This window comes from Diceros bicornis, chromosome 11 (assembly GCF_020826845.1).
Source record: "Diceros bicornis minor isolate mBicDic1 chromosome 11, mDicBic1.mat.cur, whole genome shotgun sequence".
In the NCBI taxonomy this organism is placed as follows: Eukaryota; Metazoa; Chordata; class Mammalia; order Perissodactyla; family Rhinocerotidae; genus Diceros; species Diceros bicornis.
In genome coordinates this window covers 34,379,485-34,387,565 of record NC_080750.1, presented here as the reverse complement: position 1 = coordinate 34,387,565, position 8,081 = coordinate 34,379,485, and positions in this window count along the sequence as shown.

Below are 8,081 nucleotides of genomic sequence, written 5' to 3'. Positions count from 1 at the left end.
CTTTGGATAGTCTACTTAACTGGCAAATTACTAAGTGATTCAACAAAAACAAAAATTCTGTGTAGTAAAGTAACTTTTTTCTTTTAAAACCTTGGCTTTAGACTAAACTGCCTTCATATGAGTAGAAAACAATGTAATTCTATGTACCTACCTAGGGATATACCTGTTAAACTGTAACTTGTTGCATGCTTCCTGTAAGTTCCTTTATAAATTAGGAGTTAGTAAAAGCATTTAAGTCCTTTATAATTTTATACGGTATGTTTACAAATCAGTTCCAGAAGTGGGGACCAGAAACCAGAGGCAAAGACATGAAGTGACACCAAGGCTGCAGTCCATGGGAAGGGACAGACATGGTTGCCCGTCTCAGCTGAGAACTGTGTAGATAAGGGAGACAGGCTTGGGCACATACATGCAAGGTTGGGGACTGGAATTAACATTTGCATTCAAGCCAGGAGAGCACCCCAGTAAAAAGGGCCGTAATGGTAAACAGTAAAAATTTCCTACAGAAAGCCTCTCCTGGCCTGGGTTCTAGGTTCTTAAAGGCAAAGAAACCCCCAAAAAACACTGAGAATGTCATCCCATTTGTTTAGGCTTGAGGTCCAGGAATCTGCAAGCCCAGTTGAAAAGTGGTTCCAAGCTGGTAATGCACTTGGGTCATCTAGCAGAAGCAGACGCAAAGCCTTTGGAGAGGCAGACCTCAGCCAAGGAGCCAAGGTTACTTTAACAGAAAACCAGTTTGACTTAACAGTAGCTTAAAAAAAGAGCGATTTTGGAGTGACGTCAGCATCATGGTGGAGTGAGCTTTCCCGTGAATTCTTCCCCCACAAGATACAACAAAAGCAACAGCCACAGACCAACAACGGAATCCCAGACAGTGAAAACCTAGAGCGGAGGGATCCACACTGCCGCACATCTGAGAGCGGAACGTGCTGGGCCCCCGGAGGAAGTGGGGAGAGGTAAGAACTCCGCTCTCTCCCCATCAGATCAGCGATCCCGGTCCGCGTGGCTTCCAGAGAGGGGGGAGGGGCGGCCCTCAGCGGGAAAACTGTAGCTCTTCGGGCTCTCTCAGCCAGTGGGAAACTCCCGCACAGAGGACTCAGAGGAGCCACAGGGCTACCATCAACATCTGAGCACCCCAGAGAGCGGATAAAGAGGGGCAAAGGAGAAGCCTCCCACGTCAGGGACCCAGAGGGCAAAAGAGAGAGCTCCCCCCTCCCCGCAACCCGGAGTCTGCAGCTCGACCAGACCTAGCGATCCGAGGCAGACCTGAACAAACTGGACTGGACCCCTGGATCGCAGCGGGGAAAAAACAAAACAAAACAAAACTGCGGATCGCAGCAGAAAAACTGGGGCAGAGCGCAGGGGCCTTAGACTACACAGCCCTTTACCACCACACAGTGGCGGCAGGTGGAAATTGCAACCAGAGACTTCCAGGATGAGGAAAATCAAAACCAACACAGGAACCACAATGCAAAAATATATGAAATCACCAGACCAGAAACAAAATGACAAGCACCCAGAAATCAACCCCGAAGACACAGAAATCCATAAACTAAATGACAGAGATTTCAAAATAGCTATCATAAAAACACTCAACGAAATACGAGACAACACAGACAAACAATTCAATGAGATTAGGAGTTTCTTCACAAAAGAGATTGAAATCATAAAGAAAAACCTATCAGTGCTGATGGAGATGAAGAACACAATGGAGGAGATAAAGGAGAATCTGGAATCTTTAAAGAACAGAGCTGACAATATGGAGGAAAGAATGAAGAAAGACTCCGAGAAATATCTGACTCTATTAGAAAATGTAACATAAGAATTATAGGTATTCCTGAGGGAGAGGAGAGGGAAAGAGGAACAGAGAGCCTATTCAAGGAAATAATAGCTGAAAATTTCCCAAATCTGGGGAAGGAGCAGGAAATACCAGTAAGCGAAGCCAACAGAACACCTATATATATTAACAGACAAAGGCCTTCACCACGACACCTAGTGGTAAGGCTAGCCAGGGTCAACGACAAAGAAACAATATTAAGGGCAGCTAAACAAAAACAAAAAATAACGTACAAAGGAACTCCCATCAGGCTCTCAGCGGATTTCTCAACAGAAACTTTTCTGGCTAGAAGAGACTGGAATGATATATTCAAAATACTAAAAGACAAAAACTTGCAGCCAAGAATACTCTATCCAGCAAAAATATCCTTCAAATATGATGGAGAAATAGTAACTCTCCCAGATAAACAAAAGCTAAGGGAGTTCATGGCCACGAGACCCCCACTACAAGAAATACTCAAGAAGGCCCTCAGGCCTGAAAAAAAGAAGAGAAAGGGAACACAAAGCTTGGAGTAAGGAGAAAAGTAGGTAGACAAAATCAGAGAATAGTAGATCTTTACCGGAATAGGTTAGCAACCACTTAAATACTAAATTCAAAGATCAAAGGAAGAAATTCACCAAAAATAAATTTAACCTCATCACTGTAAACACACAGCCACAACACAAGATAGAATAAGGTATAACAAGAGCAACTTAGAAGGGGAAGAGGAAAGTGACTGAATTGACTTAGTATAAGGAAATAGGAGGCTATCAGATAATGGACTATCTCATACACAAGATTTTTTGCCCAAACCTCAAGGTAACCACTAAACAAATAATCAAAGCAAAACCACATATGATAAACAAAGAGAAAACTAGAAGAATCATAAGACAGAACAACCAAACTGAATTGGCAGTCCAAAACAAATGGGACAAGAAACAAAGGAAATGCAAAAGAACCAGAAAATAAGTGACAAAACAGCAACATTCAGCCCTCATATTTCAATAATTACCCTAAATGTAAATGGATTGAACTCTCCAATCAAAAGATACAGAGTGGCAGGATGGATTAAAAAGCAAGACCCAACAATATGCTGCCTTCAGGAAACACATCTTAGCACTAAAGACAAGCACAGGCTGAGAGTGAAAGGATGGAAGACAATACTCCAAGCTAATGGCAAACAAAAGAAAGCAGGTGTTGCCATACTCATATCAGACAAAGTAGACTTCAAGATAAAACAGGTTAAGAAAGACAAAGAAGGGAAATATATAATGATAAAAGGGACACTCCATCAAGAAGACATATCACTTATAAATATATATATGCACCCAACATAGGAGCACCAATGTATATAAAGCAACTATTAACAAACCTAAAAGGAGAAATCAACAACAACACAATAATAGTAGGGGATCTTAACACCCCACTTACAGCAATGGATAGATCATCCAGACAAAAAGTTAATAAAGAAATATTAGACTTAAATGAAAAACTGGACGAGATGGACCTAGTAGACATATACAGAGCACTCCACCCCAAAACAGCTGACTACACATTCTTCTCAAGCGCGCATGGAACATTCTCTAGGATAGACCATATGTTGGGAAACAAAGCAAGCCTCAATAAATTTAAGAAGATTGAAATCATAACAAGCATCTTTTCAGACCATAAGGCTATGAAACTGGAAATGAACCAGGAAAAAAAAACTGGGAAAGTGACAAAAATGTGGAGATTAAACAACATGCTACTGAACAACCAATGGATCATTGATGAAATTAAAGGAGAAATCAAAAACTATCTGGAAACAAACGAAAATGATAACATGCCATATCAAACCATATGGGATGCAGCAAAAGTGGTCCTGAGAGGGAAACTCATAGCGATACAAGCCCACCTTAACAAACAAGAAAAAGCCCTAATAGGCAACCTTAAATTACAGCTAACAGAACTAGAAAAAGAAGAACAAACAAAGCCCAAAGCCAGCAGAAGGAGAGAAATAATAAAAATCAGAGCAGAAATAAATGATATTGAGACCAAAAAAACAGTAGAAAGGATTAATGAAACAAAGAGTTGGTTCTTCAAGAAGATAAACAAAATAGACAAACCCTTAGCCAGGCTTACTAAGAAAAAAAGAGAAAAGGCTCAAGTAAATAAAATTAGAAATGAAAGAGGAGAAATTACAACGGATACCATGGAAATACAGAGGGTTATAAGAGAATACTATGAGAAATTATATGCCAACAAATTGGACAATCTAGAAGAAATGGATAAATTCTTAGACTTATACAACCTCCCAAAATTGAACCAAGAAGAAATGGAGAATCTGAATAGACCAATAACAAGTAAAGAGATTGAAATAGTAATCAAAAACCTCCCAAAAAATAAAAGTCCAGGACCAGATGGCTTCTCCAGTGAATTTTACCAAACATTCAAAGAAGATTTAATACCCATCCTCCTCAAACTATTCCAAAAAATAGAGGAAGATGGAACACTTCCTGAATCATTCTATGAGGCCAACATCACCCTGATACCAAAACCAGACAAAGACAATACAAAGAAAGAAAATTACAGGCCAATATCGCTGATGAACATTGATGCAAAAATCCTCAACAAAATATTGGCAAACCGAATACAACAATATATTAAAAAGATCATACACCATGATCAAGTGGGATTTATACCAGAGACGCAGGGATGGTTCAACATCCACAAACCAATCAACGTGATACATCACATCAACAAAACAAAGAATAAAAACCACATGATCGTCTCAATAGACACAGAGAAGGCATTTGACAAGATACAACATCCATTTATGATAAAAACTCTCAATAAAATGGGAATAGAAGGAAAGTACCTCAACATAATAAAGGCCATATATGACAAACCCACAGCTAACATCATACTCAACAGGGAAAGACTGAAAGCCATTCCTCTGAGAACAGGAACGAGGCAGGGCTGCCCACTCTCACCACTCCTGTTCAACATAGTACTGGAGGTTTTGGCCAGAGCAATTAGGCAAGAAAAAGGAATAAAAGGAATCCAAATAGGTAACGAAGAAGTGAAACTCTCATTATTTGCAGATGACATGATTGTATATATAGAAAACCCTAAAGAATCTGTTGGAAAACTGTTAGAAACAATCAACAACTACAGCAAAGTTGCAGGGTACAAAATCAATCTACAAAAATCAGTTGCATTTCTATATGCTAATAATGAACTAACAGAAAGAGAGCTCAAAAAGATAATACCATTTACAATTGCATCAAAAAGAATAAAATACCTAGGAATAAATCTTACCAAGGAGGTGAAGGACCTATACAATGAGAACTACAAGAAATTATTGAGGGAAATCCACGATGACATAAAGAAATGGAAAGATATCCCATGCACGTGGATTGGAAGAATAAACATAGTTAAAATGTCTATATTACCTAAAGCAATCTACAGATTCAATGCAATCCCAATCAGAATCCCAATGACATTCTTCACAGAAATAGAAAAAAGAATACTAAAATTTATATGGGGCAACAAAAGACCCCGAATAGCTAAAGAAATCCTAAAGACAAAGAACAAAGCAGGAGGCATCACAATTCCTGACTTCAAAACATACTACAAAGCAATAGTAATCAAAACAGCATGGTACTGGTACAAAAACAGACACACAGATCAATGGAACAGAATTGAAAGCCCAGAAATAAAACCACACATATACGGACAGCTAATTTTCGATAAAGGTGCTAAGAACATGCAATGGAGAAAGGAAAGTCTCTTCAATAAATGGTGTTGGGAAAACTGGACATCCACATGCAAAAGAATGAAAGTGGACCATGTGCTATCGCCACTCACAAAAATTAACTCAAAATGGATCAAAGACCTGAAGGTGAGACCTGAAACTATAAAACTCATAGAAGAAAATATAGGCAACACACTATTTGACATTGGTTTTAAAGGGATCTTTTCGGATGACATGCCTACCCAGACTAGGGAAACTAAAGAAAAAATAAACAAGTGGGACTTTATCAGATTAAAGAGCTTTTATAAGACAAATGAAACCAGAATCAAGATGAACAACCAACCAACCAGCTGGGAGAGAATATTTGCAAAACATACATCTGACAAGGGGTTGATCTCCATAATATATAAAGAACTCACACAATTGAACAACAAAAAAACAAACAACCCGATCAAAAAATGGGCAGAGGAAATGAACAGACACTTCTCCAAGGAAGATATACAGATGGCCAATAGGCACATGAAAAGATGCTCAACATCACTAATCATCAGGGAAATGCAAATCAAAACAACACTAAGATACCACCTCACACCCATTAGAATGGCTATAATCACCAAGACAAAAAAACAACAAATGTTGGAGAGGATGTGGAGAAACAGGAACCCTCATACACAGCTGGTGGGAATGCAAATTGGTGCAGCCTCTATGGAAAACGGTATGGAGATTCCTCAAAGAATTAAAAATAGAGATGCCCTATGATCCAGCCATCCCATTACTGGGAATCTATCCAACGCACCTGAAATCAACAATCCAAAGAGGCTTATGCACCCCTATGTTCATTGCAGCATTATTCACCATAGCCAAGAAGTGGAAGCAACCTAAGTGTCCCTCGACTGACGATTGGATTAAGAAAATGTGGTATATATATATACAATGGAATACTACTCAGCCATAAAAAAAGACAAAATCGTCCCATTTGCAACAACATGGATGGGCCTGGAGCGTATTATGTTAAGTGAAATAAGCCAGAAAGAGAAAGACAAACACTGTGTGATCTCACTCATATGTGGAATATAAACCAACACATGGACAGAGAAAACTGGACTGTGGTTACCCGGGCAGTGGGGGTGGGGGGTGGGCACAAGGAGTGAAGGGAGTCATATATGGGGTGATGGACAAACAAAAATGTACAACCCAAAATTTCACAATGTTAGAAACCATTAAAACATTAAAAAAAAAAAAAAAAAGAGATTTATTTCCCTTTCATAAGGAATCTGGAGAGCAGTGGCTGCTGGCAGTTGTGCACTGCTTGATGTCAGGACTGGCATCCTTGTGGCTTTCCTGGCATTTCCCTTGTGTCACCTTATATGCACAACACATCCACAAGAAGCAGTACCAGATAGATACGTATCTCTTTTTATTAGGAAAGCAAGAGCACTTCCAGAAACACCCCAAAAGACTTCTACTTTCAACTTACTGGCTAGAACTGGATCAACATGGCCCTGCCTAGCTGCAAGAGAGTAGGAAAATATGGAAGAGGGTTGTCATGATTGTCTTAGCCCAATGATGACCCACCATTATTGGGGGCTGGGCACACTGCCTACCCTATCAATCAAATTGGCAAGGAAGGAGGTGCTGGTGAGTAGGAGGGGAAGGAAAAGGGGACTGTTTGGCACAATAAACCTTAGAATTTTCACAGATAAAGCTTCAGTGAACATCAACTCACAAATTAAAATAATAAAGGAAACAATCCTCCAAGAGCAAGAGGTAGCAGACACAACACAAAGCAATGCATGAGCTAAGTGGACAGGCTGTAAATGTTTCAAAAGATTAAAAGACAACAGAATAAAAAAATTAAAAATTATAAGCTCCTTAACGTCTATATTGAAAATTCTAGGTGCTTCTCTAATTTTGCTGTGCTTCTTTAGTAGCTATGTCAAATATGTAAAAACTTCAAACTTAGATCTTGAAGGCATAGGAAATCCACAACAATCTGCCTGTATGCATCCTTGCACTAACCTCTTCAATGCCCATGCTGATTTCTGCCTGACCTGACAAGTATTCTACTTTACATGGATTATCTTTTTATCATTATGGGTGCTATTTTTCCTGGGAGCTACCTCCTTCATGTAGCCCTGTCTGACTCTCCAACCCAGAACTATTTCTCTTCTGCGTGCTCAAAATACACCAGGCACTGGGTTAAGAGCTTGACATAAACGTATCCAAATATTAATGAATATGAATGAAATTATAGAATTGAGTAGTTATCCAGTCTTCCCACTCACTCTCTGTGGCAAGCAGATTCATTCTTTCAATACAGTAGGCAAAGGACATGCCAGACACCAAACAACTATACACTGAATTATAAGAGAGATATTGGACTGGACTTAAGATGTTATTGTCTAAAATTAGGTTAACTTAAATTGCATACACACACTGCTTTTGTTAAGACTGCTGTACACTAGTTGAACATAATAAATGTGGATTATCTCTTTATTGAAGATTTAAAAACAAACTTAAATGATTTCT